Raw genomic sequence first — 26,312 nt, forward strand, 5'->3', positions numbered from 1 at the left:
ACATCAGGACAGAAGTAGAATTCCTAAATAATATGCCCTGTACCCCTCAAATGTTACCGATTCTAGCAGCCAACAACACAGAGTCCCATCAGCCGAGGGTTAATGATGTGACCCTAACAAAGGTTCCAAAGGAAATCCTAAGGAGATGAAGCTCTTGCTGCAGGTCCTAGGGATTGGAAAGAGGAAAGCTGACACCTTATTTTTAGACTTTGATAAAGAAGTGCACCTTTCAAATTTCCTCTTTCAAACTGGATCACACTCGTCCGTTATTTAAATTGTTACTTGAGAGGTTTCATCTCTCTCGTTAGTTCTCTGATGGAACTGATTCTGAACAATCCTGCTTTGTCTTTGCGACTCCGTTCTCTCTGTTGGGCGGTGAATAGTTTGTAAACGATCCTTTCTGGCCCATAGAGGAAGTCCTCCATTTGTCAAGAAGATCATTTCTTGAGTTAATAAATAGATGTTCACAGCATATTAGGTACACCTCTTTTTATTATACTCTGTATACAGGACTTCGCTGGTGGCTCAGTGGTAAAGAATCTGCCTGCAAAGCAGGAGGCCCGGGTTCAATCCCCGGGTCGGAAGATCCCCTGGAGAAGGGAACGGCAATCCACTCCAGTATTCTTACCTGGAGAATCCCCATGGACAGAAGAGCCTGGCAGGCTACAGTCCACAAGGTCTCAAGGAGTCGGACACAACTGAGTGACTAACACTGTTTCTCTGGCTCTGAAGTTAAAGTCATATTGTATATATACATTTTCATCCTGCACTTTTCTTGGGTAGCACCTAACTTGTTTGTGGAATGAGTTGATAATATCTGTTTTTCCCAGTAGAATAACCAGGCCATCACTCATTTAACAATGTTCTTTTCTGGCCATTTTGCGTATTATTAGTTTTTTTGTTCATATAAACTTGCTTGAGAACAGATTAAGAGTTGCTGGTTCAAACAGACATTTCAATACCAAAGCCAAATTGGCCTCTCACTGATAAGCCTACCAGCAACGGAAGTCCTCTTTCCTACAGGACTAGAAGATGCTGGCTATTAAATTCATAAATTGTGGCAATTTTTATAGGGAATGCTGCATTATATTGCAATTCTATGATTTTTTGTCCCTACAGTTTTGCCTTTTCTAGAATTTCATAGAAATGGTTCCTTACAGTATGTAGTCTTCCTTTCCCAGTTTGAGATTCACCTGACTACCTCTAAATTTGTTTATCTGTTCAGCAATTGATGGATATTTGGGTAAATTTAAGTTATTGGCTGAAAACTCCAATACTTTGGCCACCTGATGAGAAGAACTGACTCATTTGAAAAGACCCTAATGCTGGGAAAGATTGAAGACAAGAGGAAAAGGGGATGACAGAGGATGAGATGGTTGGATGGCATCACCAACTCAATGGACATGAGTTTGAGTAAACTCCGGGAGTTGGTGATGGACAGGGAGGTCTGGTGTGCTGCAGTCCACGGGGTCGCAAAGAGTCGGACATGACTGAGCTACTGAACTGAACTGAACTGAAAGTTATTGGCCATCTTGAATAAAGTTGTTCTGAACATTTAAGTACTAGTCTTTCTGTGAATATACACTTTCCTTTCTTTTACTTAAATGTACAGGAGAAAAATTGCTGGGACATAAAGCGAAAGTGAAGTTGCTTAGTCGTGTCCGACTCTTTGTGACCCCATGGACTGCAGCCTACCAGGCTCCTCTGTCCATGGGATTTTCCAGACAAGAGTACTGGAGTGGGGTGCCATTGCCTTCTCCAGAGGATCTTCCCGACCCAGACATCCAGTAAACGTACTTAACTGCTGAAGAAACTAACAAAGTGTTTTCCTAAGTGTCTGTACCCATATGCATTCCCACAAGCAATGGGTGGTATTTCCAGTTGCTTCATGTCCTCACCAACATTTGCTATTACCAGTGTTTTTTTAAAAATGGGATTGTAACAAGTGCTTCATGGTATCTCACTATGGTTTTGATGGTTTCACAAATATTAATGGTGTTGGACATCTTTTTATGAGCTTATTTTTTACCTATATCCTTTGTTTGGAGAAGTATCTATTTGAATCTTTTGTTCTTTTCTTAAATTGGTTTGAGTCCTTTTTGTTCAGTTTTAAGAGCTTTTTATATGTGTATTTTGGACAAGGTAATGGCACCCCACTCCAGTACTCTTGCCTGGAAAATCCCATGGACGGAGGAGCCTGGTAGGCTGTAGTCCATGAGGTCGCTAGGAGTCAGACACAACTGAGCAACTTCACTTTCACTTTCCACTTTCATGCATTGGAGAAGGAAATAGCAACCCACTCCAGTGTTCTTGCCTGGAGAATCACAGGGATGGGGAGCCTGGTGGGCGGCCGTCTCTGGGGTCGCACAGAGTCAGACACAACTGAAGCGACTTAGCAGCAGCAGCATACGTGTATTTTGCGTATAAGCCCTTTATTAGGTTTATGTTTTGCAAACATTTTCTCCCAATCTCTGGCTTGCATCTTTACTTTCTTTACAGTATCTTTCAAAGAGAAACATTTTATAATTTGGGTGAAGTCTAAGTACCAGTAGGACAGAGGAGCCAGGTGGGCTACAGACCATGGGGTTGCAAAAAGTTGAACACGACCGGGTGACTGAGCACATGTACACACACACACACACTAAGTGCCGATTGCTTTCATTGTATGGATTGTGCTTTAAATGCTTGTGCTTCCCTTGTGGCTCAGCTGGTGAAGAATCTGCCTGCAATGTGGGCTTTGCCTAACCCAAGATCACAAAGGTATTTTCCCCCTGGTTTGTTCTAGAATATTCATGAATTTAGTTCTTACACTTAAGATTATTTTCTTATTTTGAGTTTTTTTCAAAATAGTATGAAGTAAGGGCTGAGGTTCATTCTTATACATGTGGCTCTACAATTGTTTAAGCTTGATTTCTTGAAAAATGTATCCTTTCCCTGGTGGATCGTCTTGGCGTCCCTGTTAGAAATCAGATGACCACATTTGTGTGGGTCTCTTTCTGGATTCTCCATTACAAAGTCTATCTTCCCAGCTCTGTGTCAACTCCAAGCACTGTTGGTCACCCTGCTTTCCAGAGGCTCTTATCTGTGACCTCAGATATGTTCCTCCCACCTGTATGGACCAACCCTCAAAGATTCGAGGGATGCCCTCTGCAGATCTTGAGAGCTTGCTTTTGCTTCTTTCTCTCTCCAGGGTCTTACACCAATCTTAGCCACTTTTGCTTCCCCAAACTCTGATTTCTGTCTCTTCATCTCGAGATGACTATTGGTTCTCTACCATGCCCTGTGGATTCCTCCTTGGAAACTTTCTGATGCAGGGGTCAGTTGCACCTCATTCCTTTCTTTTCTCTCAGGAATGAAAGCCCATATGTGGCCAGATGTCCAGTGTCTAGAAATCATCCTTTTATGTGTAATTTTCTGCTTTATTGCCGAGGGCCAATCTGCTCCCTATTCTTCCATTAGGGCCAGAAGAGGCAGTCAGCGTTTATTCTTGAATCAGCATGGTTGTCCCATGTTCTTCCCCTCAAAATTTTGCACGTATTATGCTATTGTCTTTTAACATTGAATGCTGCCACGCAGGAGTCTGGTGTCAGATCTGTTTCTTCTCTCTGATTATGACTTTCTTATTCTCATAGCATAGTTGCAAAAGTCTTTATTCATGAAATGCAGTTGCTTGACCTGAATGTATTTTGTATAGATTGCTCTGTATCTCTTTTTGCTTCTTATTCTGGGATTGTCTTTTCAAGATCTCATTCGGTTCATTGCAGATACAGTTGGGTTTTTGTTTTTTTTTTTTTTTTTGTATCCTATTTCTGTATTCATTGAAATCCTACCTTGAGGCACACCGGTCACTCACACGTTGGGTTATCATTGACCTCCACATCCACCGTCTCTCCTGATAGCTTTGGTCTCTTTGTCTTCTTCCCCTGCCTCACTGTTCCTTTCTTCTGTGAGGCTAGCTCATCTTTCAGTCAAGTCTTATTCTAGCTTATGTATTTAATCCAAAATGGTGCAGTTTGGAGTTTCAGTTTCTCTCCCTCGCTCTGAAGCTTTCCTTTCATTTGGGTTTTCTTCCTTTGCCATCTCATCATTCATTTCTTACTTTAATAAACTCTTATTATAAGTCCTTACATAGCGTAGTAGTAGTAGTGTTAGTCAGTCAGTCGTGTCCAACTCTTTGTGACCCCATGGACTATAGCCCACCAGGCTCCCCTGTCCATGGGATTCTCCAGGCAAGAATACTGGAGTGGGTAGCCACGCCCTCCTCCAGGGGATCTTCCAGACCCAGGGATCGAAACTGGGTCTCCTGCATTGCAGGCAGATTCCTTACTGTTTGAGCTACAAAAAGAATTCTTTACCATCTGAGCCACCAGGGAAGCCACATAATACATGCAGAAAAAACAATTCAGTGAATTGTGTGATTTCCCAGCTGAAGGTAGTTTATTCTGTCTTTATTTCCTTTTGCTGTATATCTGCATAGTTGCCTTGGCACTTTTTTTTTTTTTTAATCTTGCTTATTTTTAACCTGGGCAGTTCTGTCCAACCATTGCTGTGGTCTAGTATGTTGCAAATGATTCCCTTGAAATTTTTCTTACCTTATCTGGGGTCACTTTGTCTCATCTTCCCCAAGCTTTAGCTTTTGGCTGGATGACTTTCTTGCATTTTTTCTCTCCAAATGCATCCAGGAAGAAAGAATGTACAGAGCTTTGACAAAATACGTAAATCAAGTCGACGTAAGCTCACACACATCTCAGGTAATGGAAGCCCATGCAAATCTTCTGCAGGGCCAAAGACGGGGCACCTGTCTTGTTCTCTTTCCTGGCTACGTTTATTTACTCTGTGCTCCTGAGTTCATGAACTTTCATCCTTGTCCAGAACTTTCATCCTCTCAGCTTTAAACTATTGCAAAAACATAAGTAAAATAAATGCCTCTGCCCCAGAAGTCTCTTTGCATTTTATTAGCTCTAATGCTGTTGCATACCTACATCCTAGAGTTGGAGGGAGGGGGGTCTTGTTACTGGAATTGCTTTAGGTTCATTGTGAGTTTCAGTTCAGTTCAGTTCAGTCACTCAGTTGTGTCCGGCTCTTTGTGACTCCATGGACTGCAGCATGCCAGGCCTCCCTGTCCATCACCAACTCCTGGAGTCCACCCAAACCCATGTCCATTGAGTCGGTGATGCCATCCAGCCATCTCATCCTCTCTCATCCCTTTCTCCTCCCGCCCTCAATCTTTCCCAGCATCAGAGTCTTTTCAAATGAGTCAGCTCTTTGCATCAGGTGGCCAAAGTATTGGAGTTTCAGCTTCAACATCAGTCCTTCCAATGAATACCCAGGACTGATCTCCTTCAGAATGGACTGGTTGGATCTCCTTGCAGTCCAAGCAACTCTCAAGAATCTTCTCCAACACCACAGTTCAAAAGCATCAATTCTTCGGTGCTCAGCTTTCTTTATAGTCCAACTCTCACATCCATACATGACTACTGGAAAAACCATACTTTGTTGGCAAAGTAATGTCTCTGCTTTTTAATCTGCTGTCTAGGTTTGTCATAACTTTCCTTCCAAGGAACAAGCGTCTTTTAATTTCATGGCTGCAAATTCCATCTGCAGTGATTTTGGAGCCCCAAAAAATAAAGTCAGCCACTGTTTCCCCATCTATTTGCCATGAAGTGATGGAACTAGATGCCATGATCTTAGTTTTCTGAATGTTGAGTTTTAAGCCAATTTTTTCACTCTCCACTTTCACTTTCATCAAGAGGCTCTTTAGTTCTTCTTCACTTTCTGCCATAAGGGTGGTGTCATCTGCATATCTGAGGTTATTGAGATTTCTCCTGGCAATCTTGATTCCAGCTTGTGCTTCCTCCAGCCCAGGATTTCTCATGATGTACTCTGCATATAAGTTAAATAAGCAGGGTGACAACATACAGCCTTGATGTACTCCTTTTCCTATTTGGAACCAGTCTGTTGTTCCTTGTCCAGTTCTAACTGTTGCTTCTTGACCTGCATACAGGTTTCTCAAGAGGCAGGTCAGGTGGTCTGGTTTTCCCATCTCTTGAAGAATTTTCCATAGTTTATTGTGATCCACACAGTCAAAGGCTTTGGCATAGTCAATAAAGCAGAAATAGATGTTTTTCTGGAACTCTCTTGCTTTTTCCATGATCCAGTGGATGTTGGCAATTTGATCTCTGGTTCCTCTGCCTTTCCTAAAACCAGCTTGAACATCTGGAATTTCATGGTTCACATATTGCTGAAGCCTGGCTTGGAGAATTTTGAGCATTACTTTATTAGCATGTGAGATGAGTGCAATTGTGAGATAGTTTAAGCATTCTTTGGCATTACCTTTCTTTGGGATTGAAATGAAAACTGACTTTTTCCAGTCCTGTGGCCACTGCTGAGTTTTCCAAATTTGCTGACATATTGAGTGCAGCACTTTCACAGCATCATCTTTTAGAATTTGAAATAGCTCAACTGGAATTCCATCACCTCCACTAGTTTTGTTCGTAGTGATGCTTCCTAAGGCCCACCTGACTTCACATTCCAGGCTGTCCAGCTCTAGATGAATAGGAGTGATCACAGCTTCATGATTATCTGGGTCATGAAGATCTTTTTTGTACAGTTCTTCTGTGTATTCTTGCCACCTCTTCTTAATATCTTCTGCTTCTGTTAGGTCCCTACCATTTCTGTCCTTTATTGAGCCCATCTTTGCATGAAAAGGTCCCTTGGTATCTCTAATGTTCTTGAAGAAATCTCTAGTCTTTCCCATTCTATTGTTTTCCTCTATTTCTTTGCATTGATCGCTGAGGAAGGCTTTCTTATCTCTCCTTGCTATTCTTTGGAATTCTGCATTCAAATGGGTATATCTTTCCTTTTCTCCTTTGCTTTTCACTTCTCTTCTTTTCACAGTTATTTGAAAGGCCTCCATTTTGCTTTTTTGCATTTTTTTTCCCTTGGGGATGGTCTTGCTTCCTGTCTCCTGTACAATGTCATGAACCTCCATCCATAGTTCATCACACACTCTATCAGATCTAGTCCCTTAAACCTATTTCTCACTTCCACTGTATAGTCATAAGGGATTTGATTTAGGTCATACCTGAATGGTCTAGTGGTTTTCCCCACTTTCTTCAATTTCAGTCTTAATTTGGCAATAAGGAGTTCATGATCTGAGCCAGAGTCAGCTCCCAGTCTTATCTTTGCTGACTGTATAGAGCTTCTCCATCTTTGGCTGCAAAGGATATAATCAGTCTGATTTCGGTGTTGACCATCTGGTGATGTCCATGTGTAGAGCCTTTGCCTGTGTTGTTGGAAGCGGGTATTTGCTATGACCAGTGTGTTCTCTTGGCAAAACTCTATTAGCCTTTGCCCTGCTTCATTCCGTATTCCAAGGCCAAATTTGCCTGTTACTCCAGGTGTTTCTTGACTTCCTACTTTTGCATTCCAGTCCCCTATAATGAAAAGGACATCTTTTTTGGGTGTTAGTTCTAGCAGGTCTTGCATGTCTTCATAGAACCGTTCAACTTCAGCTTTTTCAGCGTTACTGGTTGGGGCATAGACTTGGATTACCATGATATTGAATGGTTTGCCTTGGAAATGAACAGAGATCATTCTGTCGTTTTTGAGATTGCATCCAAGTACTGCATTTAGGACTCTTTTGTTAACTATGATGGCTACTCCATTTCTTCTAAGGGATTCCTGCCCACAGGAGTAGATATAATGGTCATCTGAGTTAAATTCACCCATTCCAGTCCATCTGAGTTCGCTGATTCCTAGAATGTTGACATTCACTCTTGCCATCTCCTGTTTGACCACTTCTAATTTGCCTTGATTCATGGACCTAACATCCCAGGTTCCTTTGCAATATTGCTCTTTACAGCATTGGACCTTGCCTCTATCACCAGTCACATCCACAACTGGATGTTGTTTTTGCTTTGGCTCCGTCTCTTCATTCTTTCTGGTGTTATTTCTCCACTGATCTCCAGTAGCATATTGGGCACCTACTGACCTGGGGAGTTCATCTTTCAGTGTCCTATCTTTTTGCCTTTCACACTGTTCATGGGGTTCTCGAGGCAAGAATACTGAAGTGGTTTGCCATTCCTTTCTCCAATGGACCACATTCTGTCAGACCTCTCCACCATGACCCACCCATCTTGCAGTAGGACCTTGTTTATCCAGTCTCTCTCTCTCTCTCTCTCTCTATATATATATATATATATATGTAATAATTGGCATCTGCTAACCCCAAACTCCCACTTCACCCTTCTCCCTACTCTCCCTTGGCAACCACAGGTCTAATCTGCATGTCTCTTTGTTTCTATTTAGATAAGCTCATTTGTGTCCTATTTTAGATTCCACAAGTAAGTGATATCATGTAGCATTTGTTTTTCAAAGAGTCATTTTTTTTAATACATACAAGTCTTTCTTAACATTGCGATGTTTCATACAACTAAATATTTAAAAACCAAATTTCTATCCTGCTTTAATAGCTTCTCTATCTCCTGTTTTTTGAGAAACTTTACTTGGTATCTCAATTCTGTATTATATTACATTACCAACATTTTCCTTGGCTCCTGAAGCAAACCAAAAGTAAGGCAAAAACTAGGTGAATACTAAATCATTCCACAAGTGAAAACTTTCTGTGGATTACAGATATTAACTTCATGATGAAAAAAATTAACTCATTTCTTTCTACTAGAAATCTGTTGAAGGTCTTCAAGTTTCTCAAAGAAGTTGAGGGGGAAATACACTTTTCCAAAGCATAAAGCTCTATGACTTTTTGAATGAGGTCTAGGTGGGAGTTCCATGCATCACTTGAAGCGGGTCATGGAAGGCATTGAATTGTTTCATTGTTTGGCCTTCTGGTGGAATTTACTCCAATTTCTAGATGTCCATTTACTTAAGGGATTGATTCCAACTTTTTTAATCATATAAGAAGTAATTAAGCAATTTGTCATTACAGGTGGACTGGCCACTGCTCTCATACTCACATTTGTGAAAACTTACCTCCAAAGAATCACAGAGAGAGAGAGAGACATACTGATCATCTGTTTTTAAAAAATAACCTGTATAGTGCACAAGAGAGATAACCTCTGCATAGCGCTCTGTGGTAACCTAGATGGGTGGGGTGGGGAAGTGGGAGGGAGGTTCAAGAGGGAGGGGGTCTATGTCTACATGGAGCTGAGTCACTTGGTTGTTCAGCAGAAATCAACATAACATTGTAAATCAAGTATACTCTGATAAAAAAAAACTATATGGTGGCCAATAATTCTATATTCATACCTACTCTCATATACCTGAAATGACATATGAACACATATACTCCACACTGCATTAGAAAATGACTGGGAATAACCTGTGTCGTCTACAACAGAAGCAGAGTTAAACACATTGTGTGGCACCGCATCTTGGCTCCCGTGGCTAAATGAACAAAGCAAGTCTAGAAGTACCAGTGTGGAAAAATACCCATATCATGCAACTTAGGTAACAGAAAATCCATATGCATATATGTTTACTCTGGAAGGACAGACGAGGAACTGGTAACTAAGTTTGTCTCAAAAAAGGCAAACTGGTTGTCTGGGGAATAAGGAAGCAAGGAGACTTAGATTCTTCATTGTTATACTTGTTGAACCTTTTTCATTTTGAGCCATGCATATGTGTTCCTGATTTTTTTAAGTATAAAGTTAACTGCTATATAAGGGCTTCCCTGGTGGCTCAGACAGTAAAACGTCTGCCTGCAATTCGGGAGACCAAAGTTCCATCCCTGGGTCAGGAAGATCCCCTGGAGAAGGAAATGGCAACCCATTCCAGTTCTCTTGCCTGGAAAATTCCAAGGATGGAGGAGCCTGGCATGCTGCAATCCATGGGGTCGCAAAGAGTCGGACCAACTTCACTTTCACTTTCAATTGCTATTTAAATAACACAACCACTTAACTTTACTAAACTAACCTCAGTTCTGAACAGCACATAACATAAAATTTGAATTGCCATATATCTGTGTGTATTTGTTGCTAAGCTATGTCTGACTTTTCTGTGACCCTATGGACTGCAGCCCGCCAGGCTCCTCTGTCCATGGGGTTTCCCAGGCAAGAATACTGGAATGGGTTGCCATTTCCTTCTCCAGAGGTTCTTCCTGACCCAGGAATCGAACGAGTCTCCTACTGCAGGCAGATTCTTCACCATCTGGGTCACCAGTATCAGTTCATTCATTCAAAAAGCATTCACTCTGACACTCTGACCATTTATGGTGATTGATAGGTGTTAAAGATGCAAAAATGACTTAGACTCAGCCTTGGGGGAAGGGATCCATACAGATAATTACAAAACAATGCAATACAATTTTAAAATAAAGGAAAGAAGGCCAATCTTCCTAGGCTGCCCACTAGGCTGCCCACTATGCCCACTATGCCCAAATTAAGCCCTGGGCATAATTTGGGAAAAGAAGAGGAGTAAGGATAGATGGGCGATGTGAAAATGGAAGATTCTGGGTCCCCTAGAGTTACTCATTCTGGCACATTCTAGAGACTGGAGTAGCCAACCTGAACTGCTTCTGTCCTGATACCAGCCCTCCTTCCTGCCCCTGCTCTGCAGTCAAGAGTCACCAAGGCCTTCTGCTTTTATCTCTGAACACTGAGTGATTTTATGTTCATGTTTCTGGTCGATGTTTAAACGCAAGCTCATTTCTCTCTACAGACCCAAGTTTACCCTTTTTTGCTTCTTCTAGAGACCATTTCTGGCCTCAACATCTTAACGTTAATTGCCATCTGTTGAGCCCTTAAAGTGTGATGAGCATTATCTGGGTTGCTGCAGAGAAATCCAGAGGCCCCGTCCTCCAGTAAAATGGGAGACACACAACCACAATTTGCCTCACCAGTCACAGGAAGACTGCCTCCAGCTGTGTTTTAAAGGAAAGGGGCTGCAGGGCTTGGGGAAGAGGAGGAGGCGGGGAGACAGGCAGGAGGAGAGCCTGTGTGGGGCGGAAGACAGTTAAAACAGGAAGTGCATTGGGGGTTAAAGAGGAAGCTGGGTTGGTAAGAAGGGCCGTGTTCTGGGGTCATAAAGATGAGAGTGCATAGGTGTTCAGGATGGCAAGAGGCTGGGGGTGGCCCTCAGAGCCTCGGGAATAAGGGAGCTGACTCTGATGTCAGGAGGGGCGGAAGGAAGATGGATATGGAGGGTCAAAGGGCTTCCAAAGGGAAATCAACGTGACCCTGGATCCATGCCTCTGACAACATGCTCTTGTGTTACAGCAATGAATGTCTTTAGACTTCAGAGGTTGAGGGAGATTGCTTAATTTCAGGAAGCATCCCTGGGGTCCTGCAGAGAGGACATTACCGGGAGAGCGGGGCCATCTGCCCTGCGCCGTGTTCCCCCGGCTATGGACTTTCCAGCAGCAGATGTCTGACAAAGGCAACTTGTCCTCTCGTCTTGCATCACAGTCTCCGCCTCTGCAGCCCTGCAGTGTTAACAAGCAAAACTGTGCTCATCAGGGTTTGAAACGATCGCCTCCTGTGCGGAAGTCTGGCTCCGGAGGCCACCGAGGCTGGGAATTGACTGCTGGGCGGAGTCACCGGCCTACCTGGCCCCGCCTGACCTGGGCTGTTCCCCCCAGGGCATGCTCTGGAGGCAGCCAACTGCCCTGCTGGGCTCCAGGGTGACTGGGCTGCCTGGCGCTGCAGCTGGGGCCCTTCTGCCTCTGATCTGTCAGTCCACAGGCTTTTATTGGGCTCCTCCCAGCTATGGTGTTATGTCAGGAGCTGGAGATGGAGAGGTGATGGAGACAGGCACCGCGCAGACTATCTCAGAGCTCACAGCCCCGAGGAGGGGGAGGGAGGAAAGACTGATGCCCAACAAGGGAATCAGTGTATTCCCAACAAGGGGATACACCTTGCATGTGTATTCATATGCAGAGCAGAAGGGAGCAGTGCAGGGTCATTTCCCAGAGGCGGTCAGGAGGAAAGTGCAGGACAAATACCAAGGCGGGGAGTCCCAGATGGGGAAGAGCTGGACTCTGACCCTGAGAGAGGGTTCTGGAGGGCTGGAACCCAGGGCCCGGGAGCTGCTGAGACGTCAGGCAGAGCCTCCCAGCAATATGGCTTTTATTCCAAATGGAAGCTTTTAAGCAGAAAACTGGCAGGACCTGGTTTCATTTGTAGGGGGTCTCCCTGGATGGTGTGCTTAGAATGGACTGCCTAAAAAAAGAATGAGTCTGGAGTTGGGGGACCCTGCAGTCATCAAATGAAGGTGGTGGAGCGGAGAGGAGGGGACACAGTCAAGAGGCACCAAGGAGCAAGACAGGACCTGGACGTAGGGCTGCTTTAGAGGCAGGATGTAAGGTGGAGACAGGAAGCCTGCGGAGAAACAGAGTCAGAGCAAGGGCTGGGTCTGCCTGGCAGACAGCCAGGAGGCCAGAGCATGGAGGAGAGGGCCACACAGGCTGTGCTGTTTTGGAGCTCCCTTCATGCAGATGGTATTTAAAGCCCTGGCACTAGACAAGATTCCCAGGGACAGCATGGGCAAAGCGCCGAGTTCAAATTTTGCACTCTTTCACCTCTCTTTACTCCATGTGGAAGGCATATATAGCATTGCAAATGGTCCCAGCCAATAGGTGGCCACCCTCCCCAGCCTTTGGAGTCCACAGCTCTGTCCAGAACAGGTGCCAGGGGTCCTGCATCAGACACTGATGCAGGCACGGTGCCATACCCTAAGTGTCACCTTCTCACCATTGGTCCCATCATTCACAAGCCCTCCAGAGTGAGGTCCCTGCAAGGAGGATGCATCTCCCACGTGAGGGCGGGAGCCTGGGACTAACCTGGAGGGCACAGCACCAAGGCTCAGAACCAAGCTGACACAACAGGTGTCCTTTCTGCCCTTCCCCGTGGGATTTCCTTCACTCTGAAACTTCTCCAAGGAACTTTCAGGAAGTCTTCTGGAAAGCAGTCCCTGAGAACACCTGGTTCAGACCCTTCCTCTTAGTCCCTTCTCTTCCCGTGCCTGCAGGTTACTGCCTTAATGACAGCCTTAATGACAAGTGCATGCCTGCCTGCTAAGTCCTGTTCAACTCTGTGCAACCCCATGGACGGTAGCCTGCCAGGCTCCTCTGTCCATTCTTGTCCAGCCAAGAATACTGGAGTGGGCTTTTATGCCCCCCTAAGGAGATTGTCCCCATCCAGGGATCGAACCCATGTCTCCTGCATTGCAGGCAAATTGAGCCTGTATAACATCCACCCAGCGCTACCCTTACTCACTCTTTGCAGGGAGGGAAACAGCAGCTCAAGAGATTTCTGGGCTCTCCTAGGTTCTGGGCGCCTGCCCTCTGCCCTCCTGAACCAAGGGCATGACCCAGAGCGGGTGTCCAGCCACTCCAGTCCCTGGTGTCCAGGACCAAGGCTGAGAAGGAAGGGACTTTCCCGCTTGCAAGAGGGTCACACCCTGATACCGACAGTTCGCCCGGGTCCGGGCAGTGGGGCCGCGCGGCCAGGGTCCCCGCGCGTGGGGCGGCCGCGTGGGTCAAGGTCCGGGGCGGCCGGTCGGTCCCTGCGGGGCGGGCCGGGTGCGCTCCCCGCGCCGGGCACCAGGCGTCGCCTCCGCTCCTCGCTGCGCCGGCCCCCGCCCCCGCCGCGGAGCCCGAGCCAGCAGCGCGGAGGAGGCGGCGGCGGCGGGGACCCGGCCCCACAAATTTCCTGCTCGGCGGCGGCGGCGCAGGCGGCGCCCGGACCCCGCGGCCTCCGCGCGTCCCCACGAGCCTCCTGAGCTCCCGGCAGGGACGGCGGGGACGGCGGGGCGCCCCGGAGGGCGGCGGGCGGGCGCCCCGGGAGATGCGGAGTCGCCGCGGCGGCGGCGGCGGGATCGGCGCGAGCGCCCCGGCTCCCGGGAGGTGAGTGCGCGCGCGAGGGTGCGCGGACCGGGGGCCCCCACGAACCCCTGCGGGTGGCCGTGCGCCCGGGGCGGTCCGAGCAGGGCGGGGACACACCGCCTCGGCCGACGCCGCGGGAAGGAGGGGCCGCGCCCGGGTGCCGGGTCCCCGACCGGGTCTCTGCCGGCCCGGGAGCGCGCCCGGTGCCGGCGTCTGGGGGAGCGCGCGACCCTGGCCATCGGGCCCCCCGGGGGGGGTACCCCCCAGCCCAACTTGGCGACCAGGTAGGCAGCTCTCTCGGGCTCCCTCTGGGTAAACGGACCAGCAGAATGAGTGTGCCTGCGGGTGGCGATGGCGACAGGGCGATGTGTGTGAAGGCAGGCGAGACCCAGAGGGGGTGCCGGCGCGTGTGTTGGGGGCTGCAGCACCCAGGGGTCAGACCCGAGCCTTCGGAGAAAGTGACTCCGAGTTGCAGCAACTCCGTGAGCGGCGTGGGCTGCTGTCAGGGCGCCCCTGGCCTTCCCAGGGAGGGCAGGGGAGTGGGGTGCCGCTGTGGGGCTTCAGAGATGCGGCAGGGAGCTCTGGGGCAAGTGGGCACTCCCCTCTGGCCCAGGCTGGCCCACGGTGTCCGCGGGGTGACCTGTCAGAGCGCCTGGGCCGGAGCGCAGCACAAAGCCAAGCCTGCCAGCTCCCCGGGACCATCTGGGAAGGGCTGGACAGCCCCTCGGATGGAGAAGCAGAGCCAAACCCGGAGTGATCACACTGAACTTGACCTAAATTCCTTCCTGGCTCGGCAAGCCTTTCTAGAAAGGTGAAACAATTATACTTGCAGAATTATGCCATCATCTCAGATGAGGACCACTCTACCAGAGTTCCCACCCGGGAAACTCCAGGAAAGAGGATTGTGGCTCAATTGTGCTCTAGAGCGAAAGGTGGTGGGGCGGGATGACAACCAGCAAAGGCTGGTCAGGTGTTTCAGAAGTTCCCTATGCCCCTGTCCAGCCAGCTCCTGACCCTGGGTGTCCCTTGACCTGGGGTGCCTGGAGGTCTTTGTGCCTCAAAGGTCAGTGAAATCCTGATTCTGCAAAATAAAGACCTATGCCTATTTCAACTGTGGGTGGGGTAGGATGGGGGGGTGAAGGGAGGGCTGAGCCTTTGTGGAACAAGAGCTCTCAGCCGAAGGAGGGTGCAAAGGGGAGGGTGTGGGTGTCCTGACTGCTGCAGTCACTCAGCCTTCGTGGCCTGGGGCAGCCCTCTGTGTGCAAAGAGCATTGGGAGTCCAGGCTTTCTGAGGATAGGCTCGAAGGCTTCTGGGAGGAACAGGCCAGGTGGTGACATGGGACAGGCCCTTCCCAGATGTGGCGCTGCCTCTGACCGTGACCTCTGGCCTTTGTTCACTGGTGTCAGCAATGCTTGTGAACCAACCACGTCCCCCCAGCCCACCCGGAAACTTCCCACATGTCAGCAAGAGCTAAGATCTAGATTTGTTCCTGTAGAAGGCCGGGTTGTTGGCTGAATCCAGATGGTTTTAGATGTAAAACTGTAGCCGCTCAGCGCCCCCAGCCACGTGGGTGGTGGGCACTGAATGAGGAGGTCCCATGACTGTCACTGGGAGGCCTCTGGTGGAGGCGCAGAGGGTGTGAAGCTGCTGGCAGGTCCACAGCCCTGCGCGGGGGCCACTTCTCAGCTTTATGGAGGGACCTCCCCCAGCCCCGAGATGACCCGGCCGGTGCCCCAAGGAAGCCAGTGGATGCCTTCCGGAGCTCCGTGGCCTCATGCTTTACCCCTCCTGTCCATCCGGTGTGTGTGTGTGTGTGTGTGTGTGTGTGTGTTTGTGCAAATCGTCCACCTGGAGAGGGGCTGCAGTGTACATGGGGTGGGGGCCCAGGGTCCATCAGAGGGGGCGTGTTGAAGGCAGATGTGTGAGGAGTTGGCCGCGGTTGATGGTTGGTGGTGGAGCTGAAACGTGGATATGGGTCTCCTCTACGCTGCACTTGTCTCTCCTGCAGCATCACTCCAGGCCAAGCTGCCCGCTTTTAACAAAACTCCCTCCTTCCAGGTCAGAAGCATGTCCTATCCTAGGCCCGTCCTCTGCAAGTCCCAGGCTCAGGCGCCCACTTGACATTTCTTCTGGGATGGCAAATGCCCCCAACTCAACACGTGTCAAATCACACCTGTGACCTCCCACCCAGCCCAACACTGCCTAATGTTTCCTTTATCCTTCTAATCACACCAGCCTCCATCCTGCTGTGGAAAGATGGGCTGGATTGTTATTTCCCCAAGGAAAATGCTGTGTTCTCAGCACCCAGCCAGGCATCTGACAGGAGGCTCTGGTAACTCATCAGTGGACGAATGGAAACATTTTAGGAACTGGTCTGAGCATGTAGAGGCGTTTGTGTGTTTTTAGGGGATGTCTGTTGTGGCTGATAGGCAGCCACCTTTTTTTTTTTTTTTTTTTTTTAACATTGATGGAGAGAGAAGAGACGCCTGCCTAGGGACCAAACAGCCAGTGCTTCTAGAGATGCTGAACGTACTTGCTAAAATGACTGTCTGACTTGGACCAAAGCAACCTCAGATGACCTCCCCAGGAGGCAAGTTGCAGAGCAATGGGGACACCATGGAAGTCACTTTCCATTCCTTTATTTGACACGTCTTTTCCATTTATAATGTTTGAGTTACCCTTATAGAGGTTCTGCTGTCAAAACAGGAACAAATATATCCATTAAGATAAAGACTGGCCTTCTTAATATTTGATGATCACTGGGAAAAACTGTGTGTTCCAAGTTCACCTTCACTCCTTGCCTTGGCATCCTGCCTTCTAGTGACCCATGGGTCCATGCTCCCTGAAGGCACCCCCAGGCTTTCTAGATGCTTGAGGGTAGAGCCTGCTCAGCCTCCTAATCTGAATCTCCTTCCCCCTTATCTCCATCTTTGGGACTCCTACCCATACGTCAAGGCCCGCTTCAAATAGCCCGGGTCTCCACAAAGCCTTCCTAACCCCTCTGCCTAAGGTCATTAGTGTTTGCAGAATCCACTCTGACGGATACATAACATGCCTTTTGTATGCCATCCAAAGCGCTCGTTCAAGTCAATGCAGTGAGATATGCCAGTTAACTTTATTTTTTTCATGATAATTTGAACAAGGATGTAAGATCTGTGTGATTTAGTATTCTAATCTCATAACGTGAACTGTGCGCCTTGAACCAATCCGTTCTTTAACACACACCATTGACTCTTGAGTGTTAGTGGTCTGGGAGGCGCAGATGCAGTCATTTATGCACATTAGCCTTCGTCCATGGGCTGGATTAAACCAGGCTGTGTGCAAGACACAAGCCAGCTAAACCGGGGTCAAGAAGCAGTGTGATCTAGAACTAGGGTGGCCCCAGGGTCAAGAGAAGGACTTCTTTATTCTAGGAAGTAAAGGCTGTGAAGCCACGGCCTTCCCCCCAAACCCTCAGAACTTCACACTTCTTTTCTCCAGAGAGAGACGTCTGAGCCCCTCCTAACCCCAGGGTGCTGACCGATTTCACACTGTTCACTTGGTCCAGGTGGTGGAGTGCTCCCCCAACCCCCCAACCCCATCCACAGCTGGGCTGCCTCCCATGGCTGGGTCATCACAGGGGCCACGTCTCTGTCTGCTCTGGGTGCCAGGCCTACCCAGAGGACGATTAGGCTCATAGGCACATTTAGTGTGCTGTTAATTTTACGTGCTGACCCCAGACACACCAGAAGGCTTCTCTGGAGAGTTAACTTCTCACTCTTTCATGTCACTTACATTTTTCTCCAATAGCAGAGTGCTGGATGACCTTCTAGATGGATGGGGTTTTAGATCAGCTGTACCAGAGGTGGAGGGGTTTCGGTGAATTTCACAGATGCAGACTCACAGTTGTGGGGGGCAGCGTCTGCTGGGTTTGGACTAAGAGAGCCCTCGTTTGGGGATTACCATGCTGGCTTCCTTTGCTGCTCTCGGTCTGGCTGCTGTTCCCTACACCTCGTCCATCAAGGGCTGCCCTACCCAGGTGTTCAAACCCAGGAGTTTTGATGTGGTTTGCAGCCTTTTTGAACTCACACAGCTCCCAGCTCAGAGCCAGAAATGCGAGCCTGATGTCTTTCTTTCAACTCCTCAGACACTTCAAAGGAGTTGTCGAAGCTTATGAAAAAAAAAATTTTTTTCAACATTATCTTTCAGAAAAGCAGCATATCCTTTGATATTGGTCTCCAGAAAATAAGAATCAAATAAATATATTTTTTCAATGTGTGTTTTAAAATCTGCTTCAAGTATAATCAAGGATCCCAATTAACACATCATTGACTGCAGGCATTAGCTTCTGCAAAACTCCCCCAGTCAGTGATGTCTTTGTATAGCTGGTGGATGTAACCGGGATGAGATAACCAAAGAGGGGACCAGCGTTTTCTTTCTCCCTGGAACAAATATAAACTCCATTTGGGGACAGAGGGGAAAAATTATCCTTGGTTAGAGAATTCCATGGACAGAGGAGCCTGGTAGGCTGCAGTCTGTGGGGTCATGTGAAGAGTTGGACATGACTGAATGACTAATGCTTTCACTTTCGCTTTTCATGTGCTAAAAACCAGAAGCGATTTGGGCAAGCGTTTGCTGTTACATTTATTGGGTGGGGAATGAGGAATTGATAGGAAAGCTAGTCTGGACCCTGGGGCTGGGCTCCAGCAGCAGTAAGTGTGATGTGCTGGAATGAGTGTTGAGCGTCAGCCACCCTCCCCCGGCAGGTGCGTGGCTGCATCATCCTCCCCAGGGACGAAGGATGCTCGCCAGGTGTCCGGAGCTCCCAGAATGGCCCAGCTTCTGAGGGAAGTGGACAGACCCCAGAGTGTACCAGGGGAGGAGGCTTCGTGCTGAGGTCTCTCCCCTGCTCGCAGTCCTTTCACCCCGTCTGAGAACCAGCACTGCATCTAAGCCCCGGGCTCCGCTCGTCCCTGGGAGGCACCCAGCCCGGGGCTCAGAGCACAGACTGCACCAGAGGGACAGGGTCAAGACTGGGGCGCTGCGGTTAGGGGCGAGTGACTTAACACACCTCCCAGTGCGATCCTCCCTGTTTGCAGTGGGCGCGATCACACGTCCCCGACAGGGCTGTCATGTGGATGGATTGCTGTCACCTGCGGGAGCTGTCCAGGGGGTCACGGCACTGCCTCGTGTCCAGGCTCAAGGTGACTTGAGCTCTGATCTCTGTTCAGACGCATCTGCTGTGTCCTCAAAGCAAGTCTCGCCACGTCCACTGTCTAAGACGCAGGTGTCATTTTTGGTTATTAATGTCCTGAGATCTATTTAGTCATTTCCAACCAAACATTAGTCACTGATATTTGTACTCGAGAGCCAACGAGTTCCATTTTTCTCCTAGGCCAGGATTTGTGAATGTCCCTGTCGCTTAGCTACTTGGTTACAATGTGTTGTTCTGAGTGACCTTTGGACTCAGCCTTTTAATTTTGTCCCTTGCCCCAAAGGGACTTGGTGTTTTCAGGCAGTGTCCCTGGGCTGGGGCTCCCACGGGTCGGCTCGGCCGAGTTCAGTTGGCTTCCAGCAGTCTTGGCCCTGACTGTTTGGCCAACATGCACGAGGGCCTGGGAGTTGGGGACGCAGAGTCTGGTGGGTGCAGGCTCCTGGCCCAGCAGGCTCCCCATTAAACTGTAGGAGCTCCGGCCTCACTTTCTGCTCCCATTCCAAAGGCTGGTCTTGAAGTGGGGCACCCATTTCCATGACTTGATGTCATAGGCCACCCTCCCCCGCTCCACCCTACCTCACTCACCAGTCTGTCTGGATGCTTGTCATGGAATAAAGCTTTTCTTTTGTCGTTTGAAATATGGCTCAGGAGGGGCTCTGAGGATACCAGGGTCAGTTTTTCTTACAGTTTTCCCAGGGTGGACCTGCTCGTAGCCATTTCATACTAATGCACTTGGTACAAAGCAGAGAGACAGAGAGACTCCGATACTGAGCTTTTATCTTCCAGTCGTCATCTAAGGAGGCCTCCAAACTCCCTTTCAATCCAGAATGGGAGGCCTGGATCTAGGTACCTGTAGGCAGGAATTAAATTCCAGGGTGTAGTCTCAGATGGTTTCAGAGAGCAAAAGGGTGACCTGTCACTCCCTTTAAGCACTGCGCTACCAGTTAGACCAAGCTTACTGAATCACAGAAGGAGAAACTCTCACAATTCCAGGGGCACAGGCGTTGGGAATCAGTGTTAATCAACCAGAAGCCACAATATGTGTGTCCTTTTATGACATTCAAGGGTTTGCAGGAACTCAGTTTGGGTTCCGAAACTGTTGCCTTAGGGCACTTGCGTTATTGACTACTAGACACTTAAGTGCTCTTCCAAGTAGATTAAAATATTTTAACTTCTTAACCATGTACAAGTAAACCCATCTTAGTTGCGCTAAGACAAAAGAAACTCTCCTTTCCAATCATGTTATTTCAAGTAGTCTCAAAACCTGCCTGGTTACTAATAAAATGATTCCTTGTGATGGACACTTTTCTTCAGTAGGTGGTTTTTCTAGCTCTGAAAGTGGCCTTAGTTTTATAAACAGCCAAACATTGAAGTCCTGGACATAAAATGCTTCGAAACAGTCACCCCGTCCTTCAAGTTCAAGTGCAGTTGGCTCAGCACCCTGTCCTTCTGAGCTTTTGGCAGCACTTTATTAAGTGCATCAGTAATTCAATAAATTACTTTTCAGCCGTGTTGCGAACATCAGCTAAAGCTCAGTCATGTATTGGAGATGGTATCAGCCTGCTCATTTAAATTCCTTGGAGCAAACTCCTGATTTTGGCTTAGCATAATATAAAGATGCCAGAGCCAGAAATTTAATAATTTTGCACAGAATTGTGCCAAGCTAGGCCTATTCTTAGCCAGCCAACAATATTCTTTCAAAGGATCTTTCTTGGTTTTCATCAAATGTGGGTAGTATAGGAAAGTAGTCTGTAAGGTGGGATGGAAGGGACAAATGGGGATGTAAACATCTATTGAGTGCCTGTGGTATACTCAAGCTGGGCTTAACACTGGCATCACAACGCGGTCACGACTCGTGTCCTGCGGGCGCCCTGCCGTCCAGTGGCCCCCAACCTTTCTGGGACCAGGTGTCCTGGAAGACAGCTTTTCTGTAAGTGGGAAGTGGGGGATGGTTTGGGGATGATTCAAGGGCCTTACATTTACTGCGCACTTTATTTCTGTAATTATTGCATCAGCTCCACCTCACATCATCAGGCATTAGATCCTGGAGGTTGGAGTCCCCTGCCCTCCACCCATAGGAGGGCAAACTTGATCGTTTCCAGGGCGTATATAATGTAAGCATGGCAGCAGAAGTGGAGCACAGTCGCTGCGAAGGGCTTGTGAAGTGGGGCCTGGAAGAGCTTCGCCAACGAGCAGGCATCATTTTCAAGAATGTTTGCTTGGCAGCCAACAGGCCTAGAACATTCCATACAGAGGGACTTCCTTGTGCTTGCCCAGCGGTGAGAAGTGGCATGACCTCTCTGGGGAACGGCGGGTGACTCAGGGGACCTGGAGCCTGGTGAGGAGGCTGGAACCAAACAGACGGAAGAGCCTGGCCTTCTCCATCCCCTTACCAGCATCTGGGCTCTGTCTGATATGGACTCTAAACTATGCCACAAGTGCACTGATCCACGAGACAGAAAGTGACTCGCAGACGGATAGAACAGCCTGGCGCTTTCTCAGGGAGAAGGGGGTTGAGGGAGAGACAGAGTAGGAGTTTGGAGTTCGCAGACACCAAGTATTATTTATAAGATGGACAATCAGCAAAGTCCTGCCGTACAGCACAGAGAACCGTATTCAGTAGCCTGTGATAAATCATCATGGGAAAAAAAAAACTCCATAAAGAAGTAACTAAAAGACAACACCAATTCTGCCCTTTTTGTTTTAGGCTTTATCTGTTTGAGGTGGTTGAGGACCCAGGTGATCCCCCCATTTAGAGCCCGAGGGCGATGCCTGCCCCCCTTTGAGCATCCTAAGACTTGCCGGGGTCACGATGCCCATTCCCGGGACCATGTCCCGACTCGGACCGAGCCTCCTTCTCATGTTCTCATGAGAGATGGGTTAGGCTGACCCCTTCACCTCCCTCCCGTATCTGACCCCCTGGTCATGCTTTGGGGTCTCGGGAAATGGAAGCCCCTTGTCTGCTTCCATCACCTGAAAGCCCAGCCTATCTGTCTGTTTCACCAGGAGTCAAACGTTCCTGCCCAGCGGAGCCTGGAGGGGGGCGACTCCTGCCTCACGCCCAGGCCTGCCTCTGCTGTCCGCCTGGCCTATGTCTCACCGGCCTGGCCCTCTGGGTGTGGCTTCTGCCTGGCCAGCTGCAGCCAGGCGGTATTTCAGAAGGCGGTCAGTCACACATGTTCTTCTTGTGCGTGGCAGGCTTTTGCTTAGCAGAAGACTTATTATATGTTGTATTAAAATGCACATCCTGAATGAATGGGCAGTGCCGAGCAGAAATCAGTGACATCAATCCTAGTTACTGTACTGCATAAAGGATTTTCTTCTTTTTTTTGTTTTTCATTTGTTTGTTTGTTTCAGTATGGCAATGATCTGTAAGTGCTGTACAGAGATGGCACTTTCTTTCGTGACTGGTATTCTGGAGACTGGTGCAGCCAGGCTCGATGTGCTCTCTGTTTCCAGGCCCCCTAGGTGGGGTGCGGCCGTGCTTCCCGGGGTGACTTCTGAGCTGATGGCCTGAACGACAGTGTGGGGATGGCTTGGCTGTGTGCGTGTCACCGTTGCCTAATCGACAGCAGTGTGCATGGAGACCTGTGGAGTGACTGGCGTCTGGTCACCTGGGGCTCAGCCCCTGTCGCCTCTGATACGGGACATTGGTTAGGCTCCCGTGAGACGAGTCCCTTGGTCTCCCTGGAAAGGCGTGGCCCCCGGAGCCTAAGCAGGCTGTGCCTTCTGCCATGAGCCCTTTGCAGCCTCCACTCTGAGTTTGGTTGAGGGTCCGCTGCGCTCCCCGCCCCCAGCCAGGGTGCCTGTCCCCAGGATGCTGGTGGGTGTGCCACCGCCCTGCGGTCACCACCCTCTCCAGGAGAGGGGTCCTGGTGGTGGGGCAGAGGAAACAACTTCTGTGGCCGATGTGGCTGTGGCCTCCAGGGCCGCCTGTGGGAGGGTCTGCTAGAGAGTCTGGACCTCAGGGTGGTGCTCCACCTTTCTTCCACCCAGCCCCACCCTCCGCCCGGACTTCCGGGGGCCCTAGTGCTGAGGAAGGTGTGAGTTTGCCCCACAGGCTAGGAGAGGCAGGCTCCGTGTGATCAGGGATCTTGGGGTGTCAGAGACGGGAACACAGTTCATCTCACGAGGGGCCTCACGACTTACGTAACTGAAGGTTGGGAAAACACGGCATCCAGTGGTTCAGCGTCACCGTCAAGGCCCCAGCGCTTCCTCATTCTTGGGACAGGCTCTTCTTCCTGTGTCTCCAGCAGCCTTGTATCCATCATCCCTGCAGGAGAGAGCCCCACCCCCTGCCCGAGCAGGTGAGGCCGTGGACTCCAGAGTGAGTCTCCTTGGCTCTGATGCACCAGGCCTTGGTCACTCGCTACCCTCAAAGCTTGCACTTTGGGGGGCAGGGTTCGCCCTATTCTGATTGTCCAGGCTGGGGCCCTGCATCCTGCCAGGGGTCGGGGGTGGAGCAGCTCCTCTCAAACCACTGTACCCTTCGGGAGGAGCAGCTGGGGCCTTCAGGGGAAGGGAAGAGGGTGGACCATGCAGGGAGAGGAGGGGAGGATCCCTAGGGCCTACCCAGGAATGGTCTTAGAATTAGTGGGTGGACTTGGGCTCCGTCTTGGACTGGGGGAGGCAAAGAAGAGTTCTGAGGAAGGGAAGCGCTGATGATGAATGTGTTCTGGGGGCGGTTGATGAGGGGTGGGCAGGGGGCAGGAGAGTCTCTGGGTGGTCTTTTCTAGTGAGGCCATGCCTCTGAGTCACAGGGCAGGTCCCAGAGCCCCCTGCATATCGTGAGGTCAGGAGCTGCATTTCTTACAAAGCTCCCCAGGGAATCCCAACCTGTAGCCGGGTAGAAAAAGTCAGGGGCTTTTTCAGGGGCCCAGGAATGAGGTCAGGACTTTCCGTGGTGGCAGAGGGCAGTGGGTGGCACCGTGGCTGCCCAGGCAGGTGGAGAAGAGGCACCAGTGCCTTTCAGGGCTGACAGTGGGGTTGAGGTGTTACCTGGTACCTGTGGCTCACAGGACCAAAATGGAACCATCATGGGGAGGGCACCAGTCCTGAGTGCTGCCCTGAGGGCGGCTGGAATCTTTGGGAATCTCCTTTGTTTGCGTTCTGTTCCTCTTTCAGTCCTGCTCCAGCCACTTCCATCCTAAATGAGAGCTCTTGGATAGACTGACCCATGACGAGGTGTTGGGGACTCACTGGGGGCCAGTTTCAAGTGTTGCTTTTTAAAAGATGACAGTTTCGGAATGAGGAGGACTAAGCCAAGTAAACATTAGTGGGTTGGTTCCTGGCAGTGTGAGGGTGATGGTGGTGGTGATGATGGTAGTGATGAGGGTGATCGTGGTGGTGATGGTGGTGATGGTGGTGGTGATGATGGTGGTGATGAGGGTGATTGTGGTGGTGATGGTGGTGATTGTGGTGGTGATGAGGGTGATGGTGGTGATGATGCTGGTGATGATGGTGATGATGGTGGTGATGATGGTGATCGTGGTGGTGATGAGGGTGATTGTGGTGGTGATGGTGGTGATTGTGGTGGTGATGAGGGAGATTGTGGTGGTGATGGTGGTGATGAGGGTGATGATGGTGGTGATGATGGTGATGATGGTGGTGATGATGGTGATCGTGGTGGTGATGATGATGTATAGCAGCGGTGATGGTGGTGGTGATGGTTGGGGTGGGGAAGGGCATTCCTCCCTGCAGCTGTGAGCCCCAGGAGACTCATAGTCATGTACATACATCCATCCACTCATCCATTCAGTAAATGTGAATGGGAGAGACCTACTGGGTCTGAGGCTCCAATGCTGAATAGAATGCACAGATCCTGCCCTTGCAGCCTTTACCTGGGGCCTGGGCTCCTGTGTCTGTCTCTCTGTCTGTCCATCTGCCCCCAGGACTCCCCTCAGAGGCCAGTGGCACACAGCTCAGCCTCGCTCGGGAGGCCATGTGTGGCCAGGGGGCCACCCCGGGGTCCTGGCGTCACCCCTGTGGGACCAAGAGGGCCTCCTGCGCCTGCCTCCCTTCCCGTCGATCCGGAGCAGCATGTGTTCACGGGGGACCCATCTCCACTGGGTGTTGATGGCTGAGTGACTGTCCCTCCCCCCTCACCCCACAGAACTGCAGTTCTGCCAGGCTCTCTTTCAAGAGCCCATCTCTCTGGCAGTGAACCCAGATTCCTAGGACTCTGTTCCTAACCTTAACATCTGAAGGAGGCTGGACTCTTAAGGCCAGATGGGGAGAGTGGCAGGGTCACCCAGTGGCCTTGTCCCCTCCTCCCCACTGGGCTCTCACGTTTCCCTATCCTCACTTCCACCCCTGGGGCTTCTTTTTTCCAGAACCCAAGCCCTCCTGAGCTCACCCTATTGCATCGGGGACACTCACGCTATGGACTGAGGGCCCACGGGTGGCAGCGGCTGTGGCCTCGTGCCTTGGGCAGCTTTCCTGCCTGCTGCACGCCTGCCCGGGCCGGCGGCCCTGGGAGCTGGCACTTCACCGCTGGTATGCCATTCCTTTGAAATGAGTAACAGCCAAACTGGTCCAAGAAATGCCCATTGTTCCCTGCCTGCTGTTGTCCAGTCTCCAAAAAATAAAAAAGACCCGATTGCCTCATCATGTGAGGAGGCCAGGGGGACGGACTTCTGGGAACGGGCCACCCCCGACCCAAGGGCCATGGAAGAGACCCTGCCCACAGGACCACAGATACCCAGGGCTGAGGGCTACAAGCCCGGGAGAACTGAATACCAGAACGATTTGCCCAATTGCTCCTGATTGGAGAATCATTTTGAATTAGTCCTAATGGCTCCATGTAGAGTTTCCACGTTGGGAAAAATTCTATTGAGATACCCTAGTGTTGGAATCACGGTCTTTCTTTAATGCAAAGTTCAAACAACATCTATTTCACTTCCTGTTGCCTCTGGCAGAGTCTGGATGAACCTGGGATTGGAGCTGACCTTTAGGTGGGGCGCCCGCTCCCTTGCCCTCACCCCACCCAGCCTGATTTCTGGTTGGTAGGAGCTTAGCCCCTTAATCGAGCAGCACAGATCTGGATAAAGTCTGTGTAAACGCGGCGCTGTCTGGTCTGGCTGGAGGGGAACGTTTCCCTGCAGGAGGCTTAAGCTGGAAAATATCCATGACAAGTACAAGGAGCCTTTGGGTGGAGATTTAAATACTGTGTCAAGATGCATAAAAAATACAATTAACCATGGTGTGAGGCGGGCCATGTCTCTGGGAAACTGTGTGTCTGAACAAATCAAAGGAACATGTGGGAACGATCTCCTAAG

General features: G+C 49.7%; 1 protein-coding gene across 2 annotated transcripts in view; it reads left to right on the plus strand.

Annotated features, from left to right (window-relative positions):
- The first annotated feature begins 13,677 nt into the window (after nt 1-13,677).
- Nucleotides 13,678-26,312, plus strand: part of PTPRE (protein tyrosine phosphatase receptor type E) — a 178,591-nt gene continuing 165,956 nt past the window's right edge. Inside the window, exon 1 of one of the 2 annotated variants that reach the window (XM_025274185.3) lies at nt 13,678-13,861. The gene's annotated coding sequence lies outside the window, so the exon portion shown is untranslated. Of the gene's footprint in view, nt 13,862-14,013; nt 14,125-26,312 lie in introns of those variants that run through there. The other variant, XM_025274187.3, reaches the window with a different exon arrangement.

Source organism: Bubalus bubalis, chromosome 23 (genome assembly GCF_019923935.1).
Source record: "Bubalus bubalis isolate 160015118507 breed Murrah chromosome 23, NDDB_SH_1, whole genome shotgun sequence".
NCBI classification, from domain to species: Eukaryota; Metazoa; Chordata; class Mammalia; order Artiodactyla; family Bovidae; genus Bubalus; species Bubalus bubalis.